This window comes from Pristiophorus japonicus, chromosome 1, assembly GCF_044704955.1.
Source record: "Pristiophorus japonicus isolate sPriJap1 chromosome 1, sPriJap1.hap1, whole genome shotgun sequence".
NCBI classification, from domain to species: domain Eukaryota; kingdom Metazoa; phylum Chordata; class Chondrichthyes; family Pristiophoridae; genus Pristiophorus; species Pristiophorus japonicus.
This window is the reverse complement of record NC_091977.1, coordinates 493836674-493862737: the sequence shown is the minus strand read 5'-3', so window position 1 is coordinate 493862737 and position 26064 is coordinate 493836674. Positions and strand designations below refer to the sequence as shown.

The following is a 26064-nucleotide window of genomic DNA, read 5'->3' as shown; positions in this document are numbered from 1 at the left end:
CAGAAATGCTGGGAATACTCAGCAGGTCAGGCAGCATCTGTGGCGAGAGAAACAGAGTTAACGTGTCAGGTCGATGACCCTTCGTCAGAACTGGAAAAGTTAGAGATGTAACAGATTTTTAAGCAAGTGTAGAGGCAGGGAAAAGGAGAGGAGAGGAAAGAACAAATGGGAAGGTCTGTGATAGGGTGGAAGGCTGAAGAGATTCAGAGACAAAAAGGATGATGGTGCAAGGCAAAAGGAGATGGTAATGGGGCAAGTTCAGAAACAAAAGATGAGTCTAGATAGGATGTAAATGGAGATAGCAGAATCATCAACAGCTGCCGTGGAAAAGAGAGAAAAAAACTGAGAAAAAAATTGGAGCAGAGGTTATGGTCTGAAATTGTTGAACACGATGTTGAGTCTAAAAGGCTGTAAAGTACCAAAACGAAAGATGAGGTGCTGTTCCTTGAGCTTGCGTTGAGCTTCATTGGAACAGTGTAAGAGGCGGAGGATGGAGAAATCAGAGTTGGAGTGGAGCGGAATGTTAAAGTGACAGGTGACCTGAAGCTCTGGGTCACTCTTACGAACTGAATGGAGGTGTTCCACAAAGTGGTCACTCAATCTGTGTGTGGTCTCCGCAATGTAGAGGAGACCACATCGTGAGAAGCGAATACAGTATACTAAATTGAAAGAAGTACAAGTAAATCACTATTTCACCTGGAAGGAGTATTTGTGGCCCTGGTCAGTGGGAAGGGAGGAGGTAAAAGGGCAGGTGTTGCATCTCCTGCACTTGCACGGGAAGGTGCCGTGGGAAGGGGAGGAGGTGATTGAGGAGTGGACCAGAGTGTTGCAGAGGGAGTGGTCCCTTCAGAATCCTGTAGGGGGAGGGGAGGGGAAGTTGTGTTTTGTGGTGAGATTACGCTGGAGGTGGAGGAAATGGCGGAGGATGAACCGTTGAACGTGAAGGCTTACCAGAACCTGCTGCTTCCACCAGCGATCCCGGTCCTGAGGCCTCCTCTCCCTGCGCATCGGAGCACATGCACGTCTGGACGCCCACAGAGCTGGAGCTGGAGCTGGAGTCACATGGCTCTGGGCAGCCAATCCAGGTAAAGTATTTTCTCATTCATAATAATGGGAACTCGGTAAGTTGGAGTTCCCATTATTATGACTGAGAAACACGCCCAACCACCCAAAACACTTATAAAAAATATATATTTTTGCAATTAAAAAAAAAAGTTTTTAAAATGATGGTTTAAAATAAACTTACTGCAATGGGCAGGATTTTTAAAAATGCGTTTTTAACATTTTATTTAATTATTTTTTTGTGTGTTTTAAAACTCTTACGCCTATAAAAGTGCTTTTATCAGGCACAAGAGTTTTCAGGACATTTGCTGGGCAAGAGATGGCAACCTTGTCCAGACAAATGTCCTCGCTCCCAATGCGGGGGATCTGTCAGGCTGGAGCTTGACAGATCGGAAAAGCCGGTTTGAGGGCTGACTGGAGGCTTCAGTGCATTCTCTTATTGGTCGTTCAAGGTTTGCAGCTAGATGGAGCCTGTGTTGTGGTTCGGGTCTGGTTTCAAGCCATTCTCTATCTGAACACAGTAACAGGAAGAGCGGTGTGCGCTTTTCATTTCGATGCTGAGAAACGACCGTGTTATTTATTTTTAATGAAACTGCTCACTCGCCTTCACTGCAAGATTTTCTTTGTTTTACTTGCGGCTCCTCTCCCTTAAAAAAGACAGGAGGGCCTTTCTTCAGAAGAATTAAAACTTGCCAATATTCGGTGGGGGTAAGTTTCTTCTTGAAGGAATGGGGGGGAAAAAGCTCTTCTTTTGGAACTGTTCGCCTTGAAAAAAAATCGAGTTGTTTCGCATCTAGAATGTTTTAAAAAGAATCTGACTGCGGTCAATTTATATATATTCAAATTGTTGTAAACTTTTTTTGGAGGGGCAGGGGGAGGAGGGGAGAATTATGATTCACAGATCAATGTAAGAGATCGTATGCCTTTATCCGATCGTTTTTGTTATCAGTGAGAATCGGGTTTATAAAACCACAACAGGAAATGCGTTAATTCTTTATACTAAAACAGCTATAAACTTCTCAACTGTTTTTCCCTTTCATTTTGTTCCAGAAAAGTGGGGAGAATGGGAAGGGGAGAGAAGATTTAGTTAAAAAGAGGCGGTCAGTTTTTATAGCCCTGGATGAATTCGCAAATGGGTTTGGGTTATGATTCTACAATCTGCACGGTATTTGATGGATTAATGCGTTAAATTTCGTGGAATGTCTTAGCATATATGGCTCTACATGCTTAGGGAGCCACTCCTGGGATATTTGGAAAATGTCCTCAAATCTATTATTAATCTGGATCCCCACGCGCAGAGTAATGGTTTGGCACAGTAGGACCTTGAAGACAAGGATAGCAAGCAGGGGCACCCTCAGCATTATGCCCTGATCAGATTCAGTGAAAAGTATTTAAAAGAGAGATCTTGCATTTATATAGCGCCTTTCACGACCAAAGCTAGATTACGTGCTCATCTTATTTCATAATAAGATACGGGAGATAACATAAGCAAAATGCATAACTGGCCTAACCAGTCTGTTCCAATTACATACGAATAGCTGTGGATCAATGGGTAGCACACTCCCTTCTGAGTCAGAAGATTGTGGGTTCAAGTCCCATTCCAGGGACTTGAGCATATGAATCTAGGCAGTGCAGTGCTGAGGGAATGCTGCACTGTTGGAGGTGCCGTCTTTCGGATGAGATGTTAAACCGAGGCCCGATCTGCTCTCTCACGTGGATGTCAAAGATCCCATGGCACTATTTCGAAGAAGAGCAGGGGAGTTATCACTGGTTTCCTGGCCAATATTTATCCCTCAATCAACATAACATAAAAAGGTTATCTGCTCATTATCACATTGCTGTTTGTGGGAGCTTGCTGTGCACAAATTGGCTGCCGCGTTTCTCACATTACAACAGTGACTACACCCCAAAAGTACTTCTTCATTGGCTGTAAAATGCTTTGAGATGTGCAGTGGTTGTGAATGGCCCTATTTAAATGCAAGTCTTTATTTCTTTAACATAAGAATTAGGAGCAGGAATAGGCCATTTGGCCCCTCGAGCCTGCTTCGCCACTCAAGAAGATCATGGTTGATCTACCTCAACTCCACTTTCCCCATAATCCCTTGATTCCCTTAATATTCAAAAATCTATTGATCTCTGTCTTGATTATACACAACGAATGAGCATCTGCAGCCCTCTGGGGTAGAGAATTCCAAAGATTCACCACCCTCTGAGTGAAGACATTTTTCCTCATCTTAGTTCTAAATGGCTGACCTCTTATTCTGAGACTCTGTTCCCCGGTTCTAGACTCCCCAGCCAGGGGAAACATCCTCCCTGCGTGTACTCTGTCTAGCCCTGCAAGAATTTTGTATGTTTCAATGAGACCTTCTCTCATTCTTCTAAACTCTAGAGAATATAGGCCTAGTCTACTCAGTCTCTCCTCATAGGATAATCGCCCCATCCCAGGAATCAGTCTGGTGAACCTTTGTTGTACTCCCTCTGTGGCAAGTATATCCTTCCTTCGGTAAGGAGACCAAAACTGTACACAATACTACAGGTATGATCTCACTAGGACCCTATATAATTGCATGACACATCTTTATTCATACTCAAATCCTCTTACAATAAAGGTCAACATACTATTTGCTTTGTTAATTGCTTGCAGTATCTGCAGGTTAACTTTCAGTGATTCGTATACAAGGATACCCAGGTCCCTTTGAACATTAACATTTCCCAATCGCTGACCATTTAAAAAATAGTCTTTTTTTTTTCGTCCCAAAGTGGATAACTTCACATTTCTCTACACTACATTCCATTTGCCATGTTCTTGTCCACTCACTTAGCCAATAATTGTGAAGCCTTGTGGAAAACATAGTTGTGAAATTTCTGGCACATGTAGTTGGGGGGTGGGGATCGGTGGCCGGGTTGGGGGATCGGTGGCAGGGTCGGGGGTGGAATCAGGAGTGGGATTGTGGCTAGGCCAGGAGGACCAGGCTTGGGATCGTGGCTAGGCCAGGAGGATCCGGGGCGAGATCGGGCGTGGGATCGGTGGCTAGTCCGGGGGGATCGGGCATGGGATCATGGCTAGTCCGGGGGGATCGGGGGCAGGATCGGGCATGGGATCAGTGGCTAGTCCGGGGGGATCGGGCGTGGGATTGGTGGCTAGTCCGGGGGAATGGGGAGCGGGATCGGGCATGGGATCAGTGGCTAGTCCGGGGGGATCGGGCGTGGGATCGGTGGCTAGTCCGGGGGAATGGGGGGGCGGGATCGGGCGTGGGATTGGTGGCTAGTCCAGGGGAATGGGGAGCGGGATTGGGCGTGGGATTGGTGGCTAGTCCAGGGGAATGGGGAGCGGGATTGGGCGTGGGATTGGTGGCTAGTCCGGGGGAATGGGGAGCGGGATTGGGCGTGGGATCAGTGGCTAGTCCGGGGGATCGGGCGTGGGATCGGTGGCTAGTCCGGGGGAATGGGGGGCGGGATCGGGCGTGGGATTGGTGGCTAGTCCAGGGGAATGGGGAGCGGGATTGGGCGTGGGATTGGTGGCTAGTCCGGGGGAATGGGGAGCGGGATCGGGCATGGGATTGGTGGCTAGTCCGGGGGAATGGGGAGCGGGATTGGGCGTGGGATCAGTGGCTAGTCCGGGGGATCGGGCGTGGGATCGGTGGCTAGTCCGGGGGAATGGGGGGCGGGATCGGGCGTGGGATTGGTGGCTAGTCCAGGGGGGATTGGGGGCGTGATTGGGCGTGGGATTGGTGTAGAGTCCAGGGGGGATTGGGGGCGGGATTGGGCGTGGGATCGGTGTTGAGTCCAGGGGGGATTGGGGGCGGGATCGGGCGTGGGATCAGTGTCGAGTCCGGGGGGATGGGGGGAGGGATCGGGTGTGGGATCGGTGGCTAGTCCGGGGGGATCGGGCATGGGATCATGGCTAGTCCGGGGGGATCGGGCGTGGGATTGGTGGCTAGTCCGGGGGAATGGGGAGTGGGATCGGGCGTGGGATCAGTGGCTAGTCCGGGGGGATCGGGCGTGGGATCGGTGGCTAGTCCGGGGGAATGGGGGGCGGAATCGGGCGTGGGATTGGTGGCTAGTCCGGGGGGATCGGGGGTGGGATCGGTGGCGAGTCCGGGGTTAACGGTGGCCGGGTCAGGAGATCGGTGGGGTATTGGAGTCCCTAACATTCTTTTTAATGTGGGGTTGGAAGGAGCACTCCTGCTATTCCTGGCCCCACATGCAGGTAATTATGTAGGAGCCATCCTATTAGTTGGCGCTATGTTCTGTGTGAGTTCAGCGTGTGCCGACCAGTGCTGGGGCATTCAAAAATTGCAACACGTCTAGGACCATTATTTCCAGCTTTGAATGTTCCCAACGAGCGCTTTTGACGTCAGCCCAATCATCTTCCCGAGGGCAGGGTACCTCTGGCCCAATATGTGTGCTTCCTCCTAATACTGAAGACTTAATAGGCCACCTAGTGCCTGAAGAATGGGCACTGCACAACCAAATTTTTTGGCACGACACTCCCAGACATGTAATCTCCTGTGTGTGGCACACCCATGGCGCACATATTAAATCTTTTTATCAGCTTGCAAACTTATTGATTATAAATACCCCTCTTACTATTTGCCCAATGATAGCCATTATACTTAGTGCACTATGTAATGTGCTAGTTTATTTTATTGATAGCCTTTACTGTCCAATAATTTATACTGTAGTGTCAGTAGATAAAATAAATTAAACTCACACTTCATGCCCTCAGATGGTACAACAAACCCAGAAACCGCTGATAATTCTCAGCATACGAAAGAGAGAAATAGGTTATTGTGTTGGGTAAAACCTTTCATCAGAGCTGGCTTTAGAAAGTAAATCCCTGTTTAATCGTTGGAATATTACATAATCTTTAAGATATAGATATTTTGCCAACTACTCCTAAAGCTTTATGTAGTGTATGGAGAAAGACTCAAACTGAACACTGTGAGCTCAAAGTAATGAGTGACCATAGTCTTTTATTGCAGGTCTCCAGAGTACCTCTCCAACCTGTGAAGCACTCCTAAATACCTGTGCTCCCAAGGGATTATGAGATCCCTTGGGACTCCGGGGAATGAGCCCTCTGGTGGCTGTACAGAGTATATACAAGTCCAGGTACATAACAACATTCCCCCCAAAGTCAATAGTGTAACTATTTACAATGTGAGTCGATCTGGGGCCCTTATTGCCCTGGTTGGTCGTCTTGGTGTGAAGGCTGGTGTTGTTGAGTCATTTGTTGGGCCCTCGCTGGGCTGTTGTGCAGCTGGCCTTGCTGGGCTGCCTGGTGTGTTGGGCCCTGCAGGGCTGCTGTGGATGATGGGTTCTGCTTCGTGGTCAACCGTGGTATCGGTTGCCACTGGTGTGTGTGTTGGGGGATCAAAAAAGGTAGGGTCCAAGGTGGGTTTCTTAGGGTAGTCCGTGAATCTGAATTTGATTTGGTCCAAGTGTTTCTGGTGAATGAGTCCATTTGAAAGTTTGACCCGAAACACCCTGCTCCCCTCTTTGGCCACGACAGTGCCGGGAAGCCACTTGGGACCTTGCCCATAATTTAATACAAATACAGAATCATTGACTTCAATCTCGCGTGACACATTTGCGCTATCAGGGTATGCACTTTGTTGAAGCCGCCTGCTCTCTACCTGTTCATGTAGATCAGGGTGAATTAACGAGAGCCTTGTCTGAAGTGCTCTTTTCATGAGCAGTTCAGCAGGTGGGATCCCAGTGAGCGAGTGGGGTCTCGTGCGGTAACTAAGCAGGACTCAGGATAGGCGAGTCTGCAGTGAGCCTTCAGTTACCGTCTTCAATCCTTGCTTGATGGTTTGCACTGCTCTCTCTGCCTGACCATTGGACGCTGGTTTAAACGGGACAGATGTGACATGTTTGATCCCGTTGCGGGTCATAAATTATTTGAACTCAGCACTGGTAAAACATGGCCCGTTGTCGCTCACCAGGCCATCGGGTAAGCCATGTGTGGCAAACATGGCCCACAGGCTTTCAGTGGTGGCAGCGGACGTGCTAGCCAACATTATGTCACATTCAATCCTCTTGGAGTACGCGTCTACAACCACAAGGAACATTTTACCCAAGAACGGGCCTGCATAGTCGACGTGTACCCTAGACCACGGTTTGGAGGGCCAAGACCATAAACTTAGTGGCGCCTCCCTGGGTACAGTGCTTAACTGCGAGCATGTATTACATCTGTGAACGCAGGACTCTTAAGTCCGCATCGATACCGGGCCACCACATGTGGGATCTGGCTATCGCTTTCATCATTACAATGCCTGGTGGGTACTGTGGTCATTGATGAAGGTGTCGCTGCCCTTCTTGGGGACCACTACTCGATTGCCCCACAGAAGGCAGTCTGCCTGTATAGACATTAGAACATAAGAACATAAGAATTAGGAACAGGAGTAGGCCATCTAGCCCCTCGAGCCTGCTCTGCCATTCAATAAGATCATGGCTGATCTGGTCGTGGACTCAGCTCCACTTACCCGCCCTCTCCCCGTAACCCTTAATTCCCTTATTGCTTAAAAATCTATCTATCTTTGACTTGAAAACATTCAATGAGCCAGCCTCAACTGCTTTGCGCCGCTGGAATGGCTTTATCTCTTCCTGCATTTCCACTGGGACACTGGACCAGCTCCCGTGAAGCACACAGCTTTTGATAAGAGATAATAAGGGGTCCTGACTTGTCCAGGTTTTGATCTGCCGGGCAGTGACGGGTGATTTCTCACTCTCAAATGCTTCCATAACCATGGCTAGATCTGCGGGCTGCGCAATGGCCGCCTACTGAGAGCATCGGCGCAGTTTTCTGTGCCTGTCCTGTGGCGGATGGCGTAGTTGTATGCGGACAACTTGAGCGCCCATTTCTGGATGCGGGCCGATGCATTGGTATTTATCCCTTTACTCTCGGAAAACAGGGATATAAGTGGCTTATGGTCAGTTTACAATTCAAATTTTAGCCCAAACAGATATTGATGCATTTTCTTTACCCCATAGACACACGCTAACGCTTCTTTTTCAATCATGCTGTTGGCTCTCTCGGCCTTAGACAGACTCATGGATGCATAAGCAACCGGTTGCAGTTTCCCGAAATCATTGGCTTGTTGCAATACACACCCGATGCCATATGACGCGTATCACATGCGAGTACCAAACGCTTACATGGATCATATAACACAAGCAATTTGTTTGAGCATAACAATTTTCTTGCTTTTACAAAGGCATTTTCTTGGCTTTTGCCCCAAACCCATTCGCCTCCTTTTCATAGTAAGACATGCAGTAGTTCTAACAGTGTGCTGAGACCCGGTAAGAAGTTACCAAAGTAGTTCAGGAGTCCCAGAAACAACCGCAGCTCCGTCACGTTCTGTGGTCTCGGTGCGTTCTCGATTGCCTCCGTCTTTGCGTTGGTGGGCCTGATGCCGTCCGCCACAATCCTACTTCCCAAGAACTCAACTTCAGGCACCAGGAAAACGCACTTCGAGCATTTTAAGCTGAGCCCCACGCGGTTGAGCCGACTAAGAACCTCCTCCAGGTTCTTCAGATGCTCGACTGTGTTCCGACCTGTGACCAAGATGTCGTCCTGGAAGACCACGGTGTGCGGGACCGACTTCAGTAAACTTTCCATGTTTCTCTGGAATATCGTCGCCACTGATCGGATTCCAAATGGGCATCTGTTATAAACAAAAAGACCTTTGTGCGTGTTGATGCAGGTGAGGGCCTTCGATGATTCCTCCAGTTCCTGCGTCATGTAGGCTGAGGTCAGATCCAGCTTCGTGAATGTCTTTCCTCCCGCCAGCGTTGCAAAAAGGTCGTTGGCTTTTGGAAGTGGGTATTGGTCCTGCAGGGAGAAACGATTGATAGTTACTTTGTAATCGCCACAGATTCTGACGGTGCCGTCTCCCTTGAGAACTGGGACAAAAGGACTGGCCCACTCACTGAACTCGATCGGTGAGATGATGCCCTCTCTTTGTAGCCGGTCTAGCTCAATTTCTACCCTTTCTCTCATCATGTACGGTACTGCTCTCGCCTTGTGATGGATGGGTTGCGCCCCCGGAATTAGGTGGATCTGCACTTTTGCTCCTTGAAATTTCCCAATGCCTAGTTCAAACAGCGATGGAAGTTTGTTTAAGATCTGTGCACGCGAAGTGTCGTCAGCGGGCGATAGCGCTCGGATATCGTCCCAGTTCCAGCGTATCTTTCCCAGCCAACTCCTACCGAGCATCGTGGGACCATCGCCTGGTACCACCCAGAGTGGTAGCTTGTGCACCGCTCCATCGTAGGAGACTTTTACGGTAGCACTGCCAATTACAGGAATCAGTTCTTTCGTGCATGTTCTAGTTTCGTGCGAATTGGAGTTAAGACTGGCCTTGAAGCCTTGCTGCACCATAACCTTTCGAAAGTCTTTTTGCCCATGATGGACTGGCTCGCGCCCGTGTCCAGCTCCACTGGGAGTCCATTTAGTTCAACCTTCAGCATTATCGGGGGACAATTCATGGTGAATGTGTGCACCCCATGCACCTCTGCCTCCTCTATCAGAGGTTCTGTTTTGTCGTGATCCTCCGTGGATCTGTCCTCCTCTGCAACGTGGTGGTTTGCAGGTTTAGCAGACCTAGCAGCTCACATGCACACTCGTGGAGGTGTCCCATTGTTCCACAGCCCTTGCAAATGTATCCTTTGAATCGGCATGAATGGAAACGATGGTCACCCCCGCAGCGCCAACAAGGTGTTAATAGCCTTACATTCATCACCCTTGATGGTGGACTCTGAGACATCTGCGGACGTGCAGCTGCAGGCATGTGGGGCCTGCCCTGTATGTTACGATTCGAAAACAACATCACTTTGTTCACAGTACTTGTAGCAGCACTTGTGTGCTGAGAGATTTGCTTCGTATTGTCACTGGTGGCAATGAACGCCTGGGCTATTGCTATAGCCTTACTCAAGGTTTGGGTCTCTACAGTCAAAAGTTTGTGAAGTATGGTTTTGTGGCCAATGCCAAGTACGAAAAAGTCTCTGAGCATGTGCTCCAAATGTCCTTCAAATTCGCAATGTCCTGCAAGGTGTCTTAGCTTGGCAACATAACTCACCACTTCCTGGTCTTCAGATCTTTTGTAGGTTAGAACCGGTACCTCGCCATCAGAATGCTTTCCTTCGGGTTCAAATGCTCTCGGACCAGTGTGCACAAATTGTCGTACGATTTCTCCGTGGGTTTCGCTGGAGTGAGCAGATTCATCATGAGGCCATACGTTGGTGCCCCACAGATGGTGAGGAGGATCACTCTACGTTTGGCAGCGCTCTCTTCCCCATCTAGCTCTTTGGCCATGAAGTATTGGTCGAGTCGCTCCACAAAGGTTTCCCAATCATCTCCCTCTGAGAATCTCTCCAGGATGCCCACTGTTCTCTGCATCTTTGGGTTTGCTATCTGTATCTCGTCGCCAGTTGTAGTGTATGGAGAAAGAGTCAGACTGAACACTGTGAGCTCAAAATGATGTGTGAACTTAATCTTTTATTTTAGGTCTCCAGAGTGCCTCTCCAACCTGTGAAGCACTCTTAAATACCTGTGCTCCCAAGAGATTATGAGATCCCTTGGTACTCAGGGGAATGAGCCCTCTGGTGGCTGTACAGAGTAAATACTTCCAGATACATAACACTTTACATAATAAAAGAAAAAATACTTCTTTTTATGTATTCATCATCTTCATCATCATAGGCAGTCCCTCGAAGCGAGGATGACTTGCTTCCACGCTGAAAAGGGATGAGTTCACAGGTGTTTCAATGAAGGATCGAGCTGCATCTTGGAGGGTGGAAGATGCCTGTGCGTGGATCTTTTTAACGTGTGGTGGCCGTTGCACACCAGCCACCACACGGGCTTGACAGAGCTAGGCCTTGGTCCAGTGGCAAGGATTACTCAAGACGACTGAGACCAGCTCTGCTGCACGGACCAAGCGCGCACACAATGTGGGCTGGCTCGTGCTGCCCCTGGGCTCTCACCTCTTCTGGGCCCCACACTCACGCCTCTCCCGGGCCCCAGTCACTTCCTTCTACAAGTCCTTGTCGCTCCTTCCCCCCTCCTGCAGCAGCAGCTGCTGCTCCCTGTAGTGGTATGCCGCCACATGCTGCTCCCTCCAATGGCCCCGGCTTGCTGATAACAACATAAGAACATAAGAAATAGGAGTAGGAGTAGGCCATGCAGCCCCTCGAGACTGCTCCACTATTTAATAATATCATGGCTGATCTGACCGTGGACTCAGCTCCACTTCCTCGCCCACTCCCCCATAACCCCTTATCCACTTATTGTTTAAGAAACTCTATTTCTGTCTTAAATTTATTCAATGTCCCAGCTTCCACAGCTCTCTGAGGCAGCGAATTCCACAGATTTACAACCCTCTGAGAGAAGAAATTTCTCCTCATCTCTGTTTTAAATGGCCGGCCCCTTATTTTGAGATTATACCCCCTAGTTCTAGTCTTCCCCATCAGTGGAAACATCCTCTCTGCATCCACTTGTCAAACCCCCTCATAATCTTATACGTTTCGATAAGATCACCTCCCATTCTTCTGAATTCCAATGAGTAGAGGCCTAACCTACTCATAAATCAAACCCCTCATCTCCAGAATCAACCTAGTGAACCTTCTGTGAACTGCCTTCAAAGCAAGTATATCCTTTCGTAAATATGGAAACCAAAACTGCATGCAGTATTCCAGGTGTGGCCTCACCAATATCTTATATAGCTGTAGCAAGACTTCCCTGCTTTTATACTCCATCCCCCTTGCAATTAAGTCCAAGATACCATTGGCCTTCCTGATCACTTGTTGTACCTGCATACTATCCTTTTGTGTTTCATGCACTTTGCAATCTTTCTCCATTTAAATAATAACTTGCTCTTTGTTTTTTTTTGATGGTCTTACAGGCCGGGACCATGCCAATTTCCGGGCCGGGCCGCTGCAAACTGCTCCCTTCAATGGCCCTGGCCTGCTGATGGTCTTACAGGCCAGGACCGTGCCGATTTCTGGGCTGGGCCGCTGCACACTGCTCCCTTCAATGGCCCTGGCCTGCTGATGGTCTTACAGGCCAGGACCGTGCCGATTTCCGGTTCAGGCCGCTGCACACTGCTCCCTTCAATGGCCCTGGCCTGCTGATGGTCTTGCAGGCCGGGACCGCGCTGATTTCTAGGCCGGGCCACCACATGTAAATGCCGTATCACATTTCTCTGAATCCATTCAAAGTTCCTTTTCAGTGAATGTTTCTCCTTTTTTAAATTTAAATATTTCATGAAATCAAGGAAGCGTTGCTCAGTGTGGAAATTAGGGAATGAGTTGATAGAGACATTTAAGTGCTTTAAAGGATTCGATAGGGTAGATATGGAGAAACTATTTCCTCTGGTAGGGGAATCAAGAACAAGGGGGCCTAGTCTTCAATCAAGGGATATGGAGTTAAGGTGGGTAAATGGACTTAAAGTGCTGATCAGCCATGATCTAAATGAGGCTCGAGGGGCTGAATGCTCTACGTCTGTTCTTATGTTATAGTCGCAACAAACAACCAACAACAGCCTCCGCGTGATTCAGGCTCAAGTGGTTTAAAAGTTTAACGTCTCATCTGAAAGACGGCATCTCCAACAGTGCAAGATTCCCTCAGTACTGCCCTGGGAGTGTCAGGCTAGATAGATTACGTGCTGAAGTCCCTGGAGTGGATCTTGAACCCTCAATCTCCTGACTCAGAGGCAAGAATGCTATCATTGAGCCAAGGCAGTCAACAAGTTTTAATATACATTGACAAATAACAGTTGTACCGCTGTTCTACGGTATTACATTAAATGGCGAGCAATTAATGCAACCCGTTTCTGTGGTGTATGCAAGCACTCTAGTAATGACTCAATGAGGTAAGGGTATTGTAGTTGAACTGTAGTGACAGTCCGTTTATTGCAGCTCCTTGAGTGAGGACACAATGAGGTGAGCTCCCTTTTATACTGGTTACCTGCAGTGTGCAGGTGACCCTAAGGTCTCCACCAGTAGCATTCTCTGGTGTATACAGTGTGAGGATACATTCAGTGGTCTAGTGTTACAGTATATACATTATACATACACAACAGTTTCCTCCACAAAGTTCAAGCTGATCAGATGTTATCTTTCGTGGGTCACCGTTACGGCAAAAGGACTATCCACAAGAGCCCTTTAACTTTTGGAGGGAACAGGTTCTATTCTTATACTATTCTGCGAGTTTGGGCTGCACCTATACTTAACAGTATTCCACCAAGCTGACACCACATTCGAGTGTCAGGAAGCGCAAGGCATTTCTGAACTTAAAGCAGCAACCCAACTCAGGAGCAGCAAAGCAGCTCTACAGGTGGCTGAAGGCCGAGGTCCAACAAAAAATCCGCGACCTAAAGAATAGATGGTGGGTGGAGAAAGCACAGGAGATCCAGCAGTTTGCCGACAACCATGACGTGCGAGGATTCTTCAGCGCAATCAAGGCCACCTATGACCCAAGCACCCAAAGCCCCATCCCACTTTTGGCCAAGAACGGAGAGCTACTCATTAAGGACACTGAGGCAGTCAGAGCCCGCTGGAAGGAACACTTTGAAGAGCTCCTTTATCGAGATTCTGCTTTCGACACGAGTGTCCTCAACTCCATCCCGCAGCATGCTACCCGCCACCATCTCTGCAAAACCCCAGCCCTGCACGAGGTAGAAAAGGCCATCCGTCAGCTCAAGAACAACAAGGCATCGGGAGCGGATGGAATCCCCGCTGAGGTGGAGAAGCACTATTGGCACGAATACATGACCTCATCTCTCATCTGGAAGGAGGAGAACATGCCGAGAGATCTCAGAGATGCTGTAATCGTGACCTTCAAAAAAGGGGACAAGTCCGACTGCGGCAACTACAGAGGAATCTCCCTGCTGTCGGCCACTGGGAAAGTCATTGCTAGAATCCTCCTCAACTGTCTTCTCCCTATGGCTGAAGAGCTCCTCCCAGAGTCACAATTGCAGATTCCATCCACTAAGGGGCACAATGGACATGATCTTCACAGCATGACAACTACAACAGAAATGCAGGGAACAGCACCAACCCTTGTACATGGCCTTCCTTGACCTCACAAAGGCTTTTGACACTGTCAACCGTGAGGGACTATGGAGCATCCTCCTCCGTTTCGGCTGCCCCCAAAAGTTTGTCATCATCCTCCATCTGCTCCACGATGACATGCAAGCCGTGATCCTGACCAATGGATCCACCACAGCCTCAATCCATGTCCAGACCGGGGTCAAGCAGGGCTGCGTCATCGCACCAAAGCTCTTCTCGATCTTCTTTGCTACAATGCTCCATCTCACTATCAACACTGGAGTGGAACTAAACTATAGAACCAATGGGAACCTGTTCAACCTACGTCGCCTCCAGGTTAGATCCAAGGGCATCCCATCCTCTGTCATTGAACTACAGTATGCGGACGACGCTTACATCTGTGGACACTTGGAGGCCAAACTCCAAGCCATCGTCAATACCTTCACCGAGGCATATGAAAGCATGGGCCTTACACAAAATATCCGTAAAACAAAGGTCCTCCATCAACCTGAGCCCACCAGACAGCACTGTTCCCGGTCATCAAAATCCACAACGTGGACCATTTTCCATACCTCGGGAGTCAACTATCAGCAAAGTCAGACATCAGTGACGAGGTCCAACACTGCCTCCAGTGTGCCAGCGCAGCCTTCGGAAGAGAGTGTTTGAAGACCAAGACCTCAAATCTGGTACCAAGCTTATGGTCTACAGGGTAGTAGTGATACGTGTCCTGCTATGTGGCTCAGAGACGTGGACTATAGAAACATAGAAACATAGAAATTTACAGTGCAGAAGGAGGCCATTTCGGCCCATCGTGTCTGCGCCGGCCGGCAAAGAGCCACACGGCCCTCGGTCAGCATCCCAAGGTTACATATAAACCTATGAACAATGAACAATGGCAGACAGGTAAAGAATATCCGGCCCAACCAGACCGCCCCACATTACTGCGATACCCCATGTATCGCAACATTTTATGCTCCACCCCACCCGGAGCCGTGCGATCTTCTGGGAGAGGCAAAAAACAGGTAAAGACCCAGGCCAATTGGGGAAACAAAATCTGTGAAAATTCCTCTCCAACCCATCCAGGTGATCAAAACTAGTCCAGGAGATCACTCTGTCGTATTAGAAATCCCTGAAGTACTTAGCATCGTGTTTGCGGCAACCAACAAGAGGTTATCCAGTTTCATGTTCAGCCATGAACTCATTGAATGGCGGTGCAGGCTAGAAGGGCTGAATGGCCTGCTCCTGCACCTATTTTCTATGTTTCTATGTTAATCCCACTTACCAGCTCTAGGTCCATAACCCTGCAGGTTACGGCACTTGAAGTGCACTTCCAAGCACCTTTGAAATGTGGTGAGGGTTTCCACCCTTCCAGGAAGCGAGTTCCAGACCCCCACAACCCTCTGTGTGAAGAAGCTTCACCTCAAATCCTCTCTAAACCTTCCACCAACCACCCTAAACCTATGCCCCCTCGTAATTGACCCCTCCACCAAGATAAATAGGCCCTTGCTATCCACTATATCGAGGCTCCTCAAAATTTTATACACCTCAATGATGTCTCACCTCAGCCTCCTCTATTCCAAGGAGAACAAACCCACCCTATCCAATCTGTCTTCATTGCTAAAATTCTCTATTCCAGGCAGCATCCTAGTAAATCTCCTCTGCACCCTCTCCAGTGCAATCACGTCCTTCCTATAATATGGTGACCAGAACTGCACGCATTATTCCTAACCAGTATTATACACTTTAAGCATAACCTCTCTGCTCTTGTATTCTATGCCTCGGCCAATAAAGGCAAGCATTCCGTATGCCTTCTTAACCACCTTATCCACCTGGCCTGCTACTTTCAGGGTTCTGTCGACAAGCAGTCCAAGGTCCCTTTGTTCATCTACACATCTAAGTGGCCTACAGTTTAATATGTGTACCCTTTCCTTATTAGCCCTCCCCAAGTGCATTATCTCATACTCCTCCGAATTAAATTGCATTTGCCATTGTTCTGCCCACCTGACCAGTAGATTGATATCCTCCTGCAGTCCATGACTTTCCTCTTCATTATTAACCACGCAGCCAATTTTAGTGTCATCTGCAAACTTCTTAATCATACTCCCTATATTCAAATCTAGATCATTGATGTATATGGCAAAAAGCAAGAGACTTACTACTGAGCCCTGCGGAACCTCATTGGAAACATCCTTCCAGTCACAAAAACATCCATCAACCATGACCCTTTGCTTCCTATCTCGAAGCCAATTTTGGATCCAACTTGCCACTTTGCCCTGGATCCCATGGGCTTTTACCTTCGTGACTAGTCTGCCATGTGGGATCTTATCAAGAGCTTTGCTAAAGTCCATATACACTACATCATATGCAGTACCTGTTGTGTATCTGTAAAGCATGCACTCCCATGTTCCGCCACCAGGGAGCTCATCCCCTGAAGTCCCAAGGGATCCCAGCATCCCTTGGGAGCACTGTATATAAGCTGGCCCCTAAGGCCTGTTCCTCACTCTGGAGTGAATTATTAAGGACTGAGGTCACTGTTACTTTAACCTCAATGTTTGCAGCCTCATCTGTGTTAGGAACACAATAACTGGCGACGAGAATACGAATCCAACGCAAGGATGCAGCAAACTGGGAATCCTGGAGAAGTTCTCGGAGGGTGAGGACTGGGAAGCCTATGTTGAATGGCTAGACCAGTACTGAGCTGGACGGAGAAGGAAGCACTGCAAAAAAGGAGAGCGGTCCTCCTCACAGACTGCAGGGCAACGACCTACAGCCTCATGAAGAATCTTCTGGCTCCAGTGAAACCCAAAGATATGTCGTATGAGGAGCTGTGTACACTGGTTCAGGAGCATCTTAACCCGAGAGAGAGCGTGCTGATGGCGAGGTGCCAGTTCTACACGTGCCAGCGATCTGAAGGTCAGGAAGTGGCGAGCTACGTCGCCGAGCTAAGGCGACTTGCAGGACAATGTGAGTTTGATGGCTACCTGGAGCAAATGCTCAGAGACTTTTTTGTACTGGGCATTGGCCACGAGACCATCCGACGAAAACTTTTGACTGTAGAAACACCGCCCCTCAGTAAGGCCATTGCGATAGCACAGGCGTTTATGTCCACCAGTGATAACACCAAACAAATCTCTCAGCACACAAATGCTAGCAATGTTAATAAATTAACTGGAACTGTGTTTGCGAGCAGAGATGTACAGGGCAGAACCCATGAGTCTGCAACTGCCAGCAGGCCTCAGGTGACCCAGATGACTCAGAGTCCCCAACAAAGGATGAATACAAGGCAATTCATACCTTGTTGGTGTTGTGGAGGCTTCCATTCAGCCTATTCATGCCGCTTCAAAGGGAATGTTTGCAAAAGCTGTGGAACAATGGGGCACCTCCAACGAGCTTGCAAATGAGCTGCAAGTTGTGAAAAACCTGCTAACCACCACGTGGCAGAGGAAGATCGGTCCATGGTGGATCAAAGCAATTTCGAGCCTCAGAGAGAGGAGGCAGATGCTGAAGTACACGGACTGCACACATTTTTGACGAAATGTCCACCTATAATGCTAAACGTTAAATTGAATGGCTTACCTGTAGCCATGAAACTGGACACTGGCGCTAGCCAATCCGTAATGAGTAAAAAGATGTTTGAGAGACTGTGGTGCAACAAGGCATTCAGACAAGCCCTGAGCCCCATCCACACGAAACTGAGAATGTACACCAAAGAGCTCATCACTGTCCTGGGCAGCGGCACAGTCAAGGTCACCTACAAGGGCACGGTGCACGAACTGCCACTCTGGATTGTCCCAGGCGATGGCCCCACACTGCTTGGAAGGAGCTGGCTGGGCAAAATCCACTGGAACTGGAATGACATCCGAGCGCTACCACATGTCGATGAGGCCTCATGTACCGAGGTTCTGAACAAATTTCCTTCCCTTTTTGAGCCAGGCATTGGAAACATTTCTGGGGCGAAGGTGCCAATGCATTTGATCCCAGAGGCACGACCCATTCAACCCAAGGCGCGAGCAGTACCTTACATGATGAGGGAGAGAGTGGAAATCGAGCTGGATAGGCTGCAACGCGAGGGTATCATCTCCCCAGTGGAATTCAGTGAGTGGGTCAGCCCGATTGTTCCAGTACTCAAAAGTGATAGCACGGTCAGGATTTGCGGCAATTATAAAGTAACTATTAATCGTTTCTTGCTACAGGATCAATAACCGCTACCTAAGGCAGACGACCTATTTGCGACGCTGCCTGAATCCAAAGAGGACTGGAAAATGATGGTCAAGGCCTCTGCTATTTCATGTTTTGCTTTACTCAACAGCTTGGGATGCATTTCATCCAGGCCTGGGAACGTAAACACTTTCAAAGCTGATACCGCCTCTCTCACTATGTTTATTTCATCCAGAGTTTTACACTCCTCCTCGATAACAGTATTTACATTGCCTCTTGCCTTTGTGAAAACAGATGTACAATATTCATGAAGAAGCATACCCACATCTTCCGCCTCCACACACAGATTAGGACCTACCCTTTCTTTAGTTATGACACTAAACTGGGTGGCGGTGTGAGCTGTGAGGAGGATGCTAAGAGGCTGCAGGGTGATTTCGACAGGTTAGATGAGTGGGCAAATACATGGCAGATTCTGTATAATGTGGGTAAATGTGAGGTTATTGACTTCTGGGGCAAAAACACGAAGGCAGAATATTATGTGAATGGCGGCAGATTAGGAAAAGGGAAGGTGCAACGAGACCTGGGTGTCATGGTACATCAGTCATTGAAAGTTGGCATGCAGGTACAGCAGGCAGTGAAGAAGACAAATGGTATATTGGCCTTCATAGCTAGGTGATTTGAGTATAGGAGCAGGGAGATCTTACTGCAGTTGTACAGGGCCTTGGTGAGGCCTCACCTGGAATATTGTGTTCAGTTTTGGTCTCGTAATCGGAGGAAGGACATTCTTGCTATTGAGGGAGTGCAGCGAAGCTTCACCAGACTGATTCCCGGGATGGCTGGACTGACATATAAGGAGAGATTGGATCGACTGGGCCTTTATACACTGAAGTTTAGAAGGATGAGAGGGGATCTCACAGAAACATATAAGATTCTGACGGGCCGAGACAGGTTAGATGCGCGAAGAATGTTCCCGATGTTGGGGAAGTCCAGAACCGGGGACACAGTCTTAGGATAAGGGGTAGGCCATTTAGGACTGAGATGAGGAAAAACTTCTTCACTCAGAGAGTTGTTAACCTGTGGAATTCCCTACCGCAGAGAGTTGTTGATGCTAGTTCATTGGATATATGCAAGAGGGAGTAAGATATGGCCCTTACGGCTAAAGGGACCAAGGGGTATGGAGAGAATATGCAGGAAAGGGGTACTGAAGGAATGATCAGCCATGATCTTATTGAATGGTGGTGCAGGCTCGAAGGGCCGAATGGCCTACTCCTGCACCTATTTTCTATGTTTCTTGCTCTTAATATATTTATAGAATACTTTTTGGTTTTCCTTGATTTTACTTGCCAAGAATTTTTCATGCTCTCTCTTAGTATTCCTAATATCCTTTTTAATTTCAACTCTGAATTTCCTCTATTCCTCCAGAGATTCTACAGTATTTAGCCGTCGGTATATGGCATAAGCTTCCCTTTTTTTCTTTATCCTCCCCTGTAGGTCCCTAGACATTTAGTGGGCTCTAGAATTGTTATTCCCACCCTTTTTCTTTAAGGGCACATGTTTGGCCTGAACCCTCCGGATCTCCTCCTTGAATGCAACACTGATTTACCTTCAAGAGCTGTTTCCACTCCACTATGGCCAAATCACTTCTCAACTTAGCAATGTTAGCTTTTCCCCAGTTTGGGACTTTTATTCCTGGTTTAATCTTTTCCTTATCCATAACTACCTTGAATCTGACTGAATTCTGATCACTGGCACCCAAGTGCTCTCCCACTGATACCCCTTCCACCTGCCCAGCTTCATTGCCCAAAACTAAATCCAAAACTGCCCCCTCAAGTTCTCTTGAATGCATTTTAAGAATTCTGCACCCTCTATACCCTTCATACTATATTTATCCCAATCAATATAATGATAGTTAAAATCCCTTACTATTACTGACCAATGGTTTTTGGACTTCACACTAATTTGCCTACATATTTGCCCTTCTATCTCCCTCCCACTGTTTGGGGGCCTATAATACACGCCCAGCAGTGTGATCACCACTTTTTTATTTTTCAGTTCAACCCACATGGCCTCATTTCATGATCCCTCTAACATATCATCCCTCCTCACAGCTGTAATAGTTTCTTTAATCAATACCGCGACCCCCCGCCCCTCCACACACACTTTTTTCACCCCCCTCTCTGTCCTGTCTAAAAATCCTGTGACCAGGAATATTGAGGTGCCAAACTTGCTCCTCTTTTAGCCATATCTCTGTAATGGCTATAATGTCATACTCCCAAGTGTCTACCTGTGCTCTCAGCTCATCCGCCTTAATCGCTATACTCCTTGCATTGAAGTATATACCATTTAGCACAGGAAGACCTCCCTGATTACTACTTACTAACTCTTGTTTTCTCTGTCTTACAAATTCAGTTTCTACATTCTTGCTTTGCAATTTCAGCTTTACTTCCTTCCCTATTGAATTTGTTCTCAGGTCCCTATCCTCCTGCCAAACTGCTTTAAACTCTCCCCAACAGCACTAGCAAAACTCACCGCGAGGATATTGGTCCCGGCGCTGTTGAGGTGCAACCCGTCCGGTTTGTGCAGTTCCCATCTCCCCCAGAAGTGGTCCCAATGCCTCAGGAATTTAAAGCCCTCCCTCCTGCACCAACTTTCCAGCCACGTGTTCATTCTCTCTATCCTTCTATTCTTGTATGCATTATCACGTGGCACCAGTAGTAACCCGGAGATTACTACCTTTGAGATCCTACCCTTTAATTTTGCTCCTAGCTCCCTAAATTGTGCCTGCAGGACCTCATCCTTTTTACTTAAGTCATTGATCCCGATATGGACCATGGCCCCTAGCTGTTCACCCTCTCCCCGCAGAATGCCCTGCGTTCGCTCTGTGACATCCTTGACCCTAGCACCAGGGAGACACCATACCATCCTGGAGTGATGTCTATGGCTGCAGAAACACCTCTCTATTCCCCTAACTATTGAATCTCCAATCACTATAGTTCTTTTATTCTTTGTCCCTCCCCACTGTGCAGCTAAGCCACCTTTGGTGCCTTGGACTTTGCTCTGGCTGCACTCCCCAGAGGCACCATCGCCCTCACTGGTGCTCAAAAGAGAATATCGGTTGGAAAGCGAGATGGACTCCTGCACTACCTGCCTAGCATTCTTACTCCGTTTGGTGTTCACCCACTGCCCCTCTGCTTGCACGCTTTTAAACTGTGGGATGACCACCTTCTGAAATGTGCTATCCACGTAGCTCTCAGCCTCGCAGATGCACCGTATTGACTCCAGCCACCACTCAAGCTCTAAAATGCGGAGCTCGAGTAGTTGAAGCTGGAGACAGTTCCTGCACACGTGGTTGTCTAGGCTGAGCGAAGCATCCAGGACTTCCCACATGTCGCAGGACATGCACTCCACAGGACTTAGCTGCCCTGCCATCCCTCTAATTAGACTTATCTGTTTATAAAAGAGAAAGAGAGATACTTACCAATCAACTGCTCACCCAGCTCCGGGCCTCCCACTCCTCACCGACCTCCGGGCCTCCCTCTCTGGCTGCGAGTCGCTGGAGAAATACCACCAATGATGTCTCTGCAAGATCCTACAAATCTCCTGGGAGGACAGACACACCAACGTTAGCGTCCTCGACCAGGCCAACATCCCTTGCATTGAAGCACTGACCACACTTGATCAGCTTCGTTGGGCAGGCCACATTGTTCGCAAGCCAGACACGAGACTCCCAAAGCAAGCGCTCTACTCGGAACTCCATCACGGCAAATGAGCCAAAGGTGGGCACCCTCAAAACCTCCCTGATAAAGTGCAACATCCCCACTGACACCTGGGAGTCCTTGGCCAAAGACTGCTCTAAGTGGAGGAAGTGCATCCAGGAGTCCGCTGAGCACCTCGAGTCTCATCGCCGAAAGCGTGCAGAAATCAAGCGCAGGCAGCAGAAAGAGCGTGCGGCAAACCTGTCCCACCCACCCTTTCCTTCAACGACTATCTGTCCCACCTGTGACAGGGCCTGTGGTTCTCGTATAGCTACCTAAGGACTCATTTTTAGAGTGGAAGCAAGTCTTCTTCGATTCCAAGGGACTGCCTATGATGATGAGCCCTTTCGCCACAAAGTCAGAAAGTTGTGGATTCAAATCCCAGTCCAGAGACTTGTGCACAAAATCTGGGCTGATGCTCCAGTGCAGTACTGAGGTTTGGAACGCTGTATTGTAAGAGGTGCCATCTTTTGGATAGACTGTCAGTCCTGTTGTTCACCAAAGTCCCAAATGCTCCTCTGCCCTCTCCGTTATCAGAGTACATTTGCAGCGCAAATGTATTTCGAGCTGAAGAGCGAGGGGAAAGTTTTAACTAACGGGGCATGCCACGAGTTGATGCGCCTCAGAAAAGTCTGTATAACTTGTACTGTAAGCCAATTGTGAGGAAAGGACAATCAGAAACATTTTTGAAAACACCATGGTGCTGCTGAAGCAGAGATTCGGGTGTTTCGGTCGGTCGGTCAGGGTGAGTTCTCTACAATGTGCCCCAGATAGAGCCTTGCACATTTTAAGCTATGATTCATTCTGCATAACCTCACATTTACAGAGCAGACTGTATGTGGGGACATGACATACTGATAAAGCAGGCTCACAAACTTTGACGAAACCATACTGCAGACTGAAACACCCAAAGTAATAAAGGTGATTCAGTTAAGAGCAAACATTATAATTGCCTTCCATTTATGTCCCACTCAAGTGATCAGCACACAGTACATCTCTTAATAGAAGGTTACTAACACAGAAAGTGATTAGAATGTGGAACTGGCCGCCCCGACTGACTGACACATCTGAATCTCTGCTTCAGGAGCACCATGGTGTGTTCAAAATTGATCCTGACTGTCCTTTCCCCATCCTTAGCTTAAAGCACAAGTTATACAGAATTTGCTGGAGCGCTGGATCTCACGGCATGTACTGTTAGCTAAAATGTTCTTTTTTTCTTTCACATGGAGTAGTTGACACAAATAGCATTTAATAGGAAGCTGGATAAGTGGATGAGGAAGAAAGGAATAGAAGGTTATGCTGATCGGGATAGATGAAGTAGGGTGGGAGGAGGCTTGTGTGGAGTATAAACCAGTTAGACGGTATGGCCTATTTCTGTGTTGTAAGTTCGATGTATTTCTATGTAAGACTGGGAAGCGCTAAGATACAACCCTTGCAATGTGCTGAGTTAGCTGATTTCCGTGAGTGACAGTAAGGGTGTTGCAACTAATCTTATGTAACTCTGCTACTACAATTAGGGGCTCCCTCGTGGCCTCAGCAAAGGTGATGGAAGTCTGCTGTTCCTCATGCAGGGACTCCTGAGATGCTCACGGCATCTGGGCGCTCAAGCCAGCGAAGGCCCTGGCTGCTGCCGGGGCACTCTGGCCCAGCTGCTCTGCTGGCGGGTAATGGATCAGAGAGTGGCAAAGGAGCTGATGTGCTGACATCCTGAGAGAGGGCAACACATACCATTCTCATCATGCCACTATCGGTTCTCTGGGGCTCCTCACTTCCATGGATCTGTGAGGGAGCAGACTGCAAAAGATGAGTGACTTCTCAAAAGCCCCTATCTATTCTGTCCACAAATCTGTCCAAGGTGGACAACTGTCTATCAAGTGTTGAAGCCCAGAGAGCACATGGCAGCTATTTGAACTTCCAATGAAGCTGCAAAGGCTGGTGACACTGATTCCCTTTGTGAGCATCCAGCTACAGCGTACCTGGATGCACACACACTCTTCAGGATAGACTCCTCCACTCTCAGTTATGGTGGTGAAACTCCTTGGCAGGCCTTCCACTCGAATTTCTCACGGTGTCAACCATGGTCAGTGCGTAACATTCTCACCGTTGAGTCAGAAGGTTATGGGTTGAAGCCCCACTCCAGAGACTTGCAGCACATAATCTAGGCACTCCAGTGCTGTGCTGAAGGACTGCTGCACTGTCAAAGGTGCCATCTTTCAGACGAGATGTTAAACCGAAGTCCCATCTGCCCTCTCAAGTGGACTTAAATGATCGCATGGCACTAATTGAAGAAGGTGCAAGGGAGTTCTCCCCGGTGTCCCAGCCGATTTTTGCCCCTCAACCAACATCACTAAAAATAGATTTCTTTCTTTCTTGCTTTCTTTCTTTCTTTCTTTCATTCTATCTTTCTTTCTCTTTTTCTCTCTTTCGTTCTCTCTTTCTCTCTCCCTCCCTCCCTCCCTCCTTCCTGGGCTGTATCTGCCACCAGTTTCTAATATTAAAATAATACCTGGATCTCACACTGATGTGTTATGGGGGCTTGCAGATTTGTGCCTGAGTTAAAATCAAGGCTTCGATAGCTGGTTTCCATTTTACAAATACCTGGAAAAACTGTTCACCAACCAAACTGCCCAGTGGGAACCATACACCCACCAAGAATACTTGCACATTCCTTTGTTGTTGCTCGAGAAAATCCTTGGAAATTAAGAAATCTTGAGGATTTTTGGTATTTTTCCCCTTTTCCCACCTTACCCTCCTAACTCGCACTTACCATCTGCTCAAGGGTGGTTATGGATGGATGATAAATGATGGCCTTGCCAACAACACCCACACACACAGAGAATGAATAAAAATAACAGATGTTCCATACTTGCAGGTCAGTATGTAACTGCAAACACTTTCCCACATGAAAACAGGATTGGGAGTGGTAGTGTAAGGCTCAGGTTACTGATCTTGTGTTCCAGGTCACAACATAAAAATGCATAAAAATAATTCTCCTCATCTCACGCAGAATCTCTAGACAGCTAAGTGGCCCGAGGGGAATATTGCTCATTTCCCCTTCTGGTACTTTTGCCGATGGTCTTAAATCTGTGTCCTCTGGTTTCCAACCCGTCTGCCGGTGCCCTGGATTATTAGTCCAGGCTTCTGCGTCACATCATCATCATAGGCAGTCGCTCGAAATCGAGGAAGACTTGCTTCCACTCCAAAAGTCTCTGTCGCAGGTGGGACAGACAATCGTTGAAGGAAAGGGTGGGTGGGCAGTCTGGTTTGCCACATGCTCCTTCCGCTGCCTGCGCTTGTTTTCTGCATGCTCTCGGCGATGAGACTCGAGGTGCTCAGCGCCCTCCCGGATGCACTTCCTCCACTTAGGGCAGTCTTTGGCCAGGGACTCCAAGATATCGGTGGGGATGTTGCACTTTATCAGAGAGGCTTTGAGGGTGTCCTTGAAATGTTTCCTCTGCCCACCTGGGGCTCGCTTGTCATATAGCAGTCCTACGTGAGATGAGAATTTTTTTTACGTGGCGGGTTGTTGTGATCTGGATTGCACTGCCTGAAAGGGAATCAGATTCAATATTATCTTTCAAAAGGGGAAGTGGATATTTTTTTTTTGGTTTATTCATTCACGGAATGTGGGTGTCACTGGGAAGACCGGCATTTGTTGTCATGGCCAATATTTATACCCTCAATTAACATAATAAGAAAACAGATTATCTGGTCATTATCACATTGCTATTTGTGGGAGCTTTTTGTGTGCAAATTGGCTCCCGCGTTTTCCACAGCACAACAGCGACTGCACTCCAAAAGTACTTCATTGGCTGTAAAGCGTTTTGAGATGTCCGGTGGTCGTGAAAGGCGCTATATAAATTCAAGTCTTTCTTTGTTTCTTCTTTACTGATCTCTTTATTAGTTGATCCAGTTTAGTGAGTGTATTTTGAGATACAACGGTTAGAATAAGATGATAATAGAAACATGGAATCGTGTGCTTTTAGGATTTTGAATTTCTGAGTTGGCTTAACATCTTACTATGTGGCTGGGTGTCAAA

The 26064-nt window shown here is 48.0% G+C and overlaps 1 protein-coding gene across 1 annotated transcript in view; it reads left to right on the top strand.

Moving 5' to 3' along the window:
- The first annotated feature begins 1585 nt into the window (after window positions 1-1585).
- LOC139277213 (CMP-N-acetylneuraminate-beta-galactosamide-alpha-2,3-sialyltransferase 1-like) overlaps window positions 1586-26064 on the top strand; it is a 127025-nt gene continuing 102546 nt past the window's right edge. Inside the window, exon 1 of the mRNA XM_070895374.1 lies at window positions 1586-1770. The gene's annotated coding sequence lies outside the window, so the exon portion shown is untranslated. The remainder of the gene's footprint in view (window positions 1771-26064) is intronic.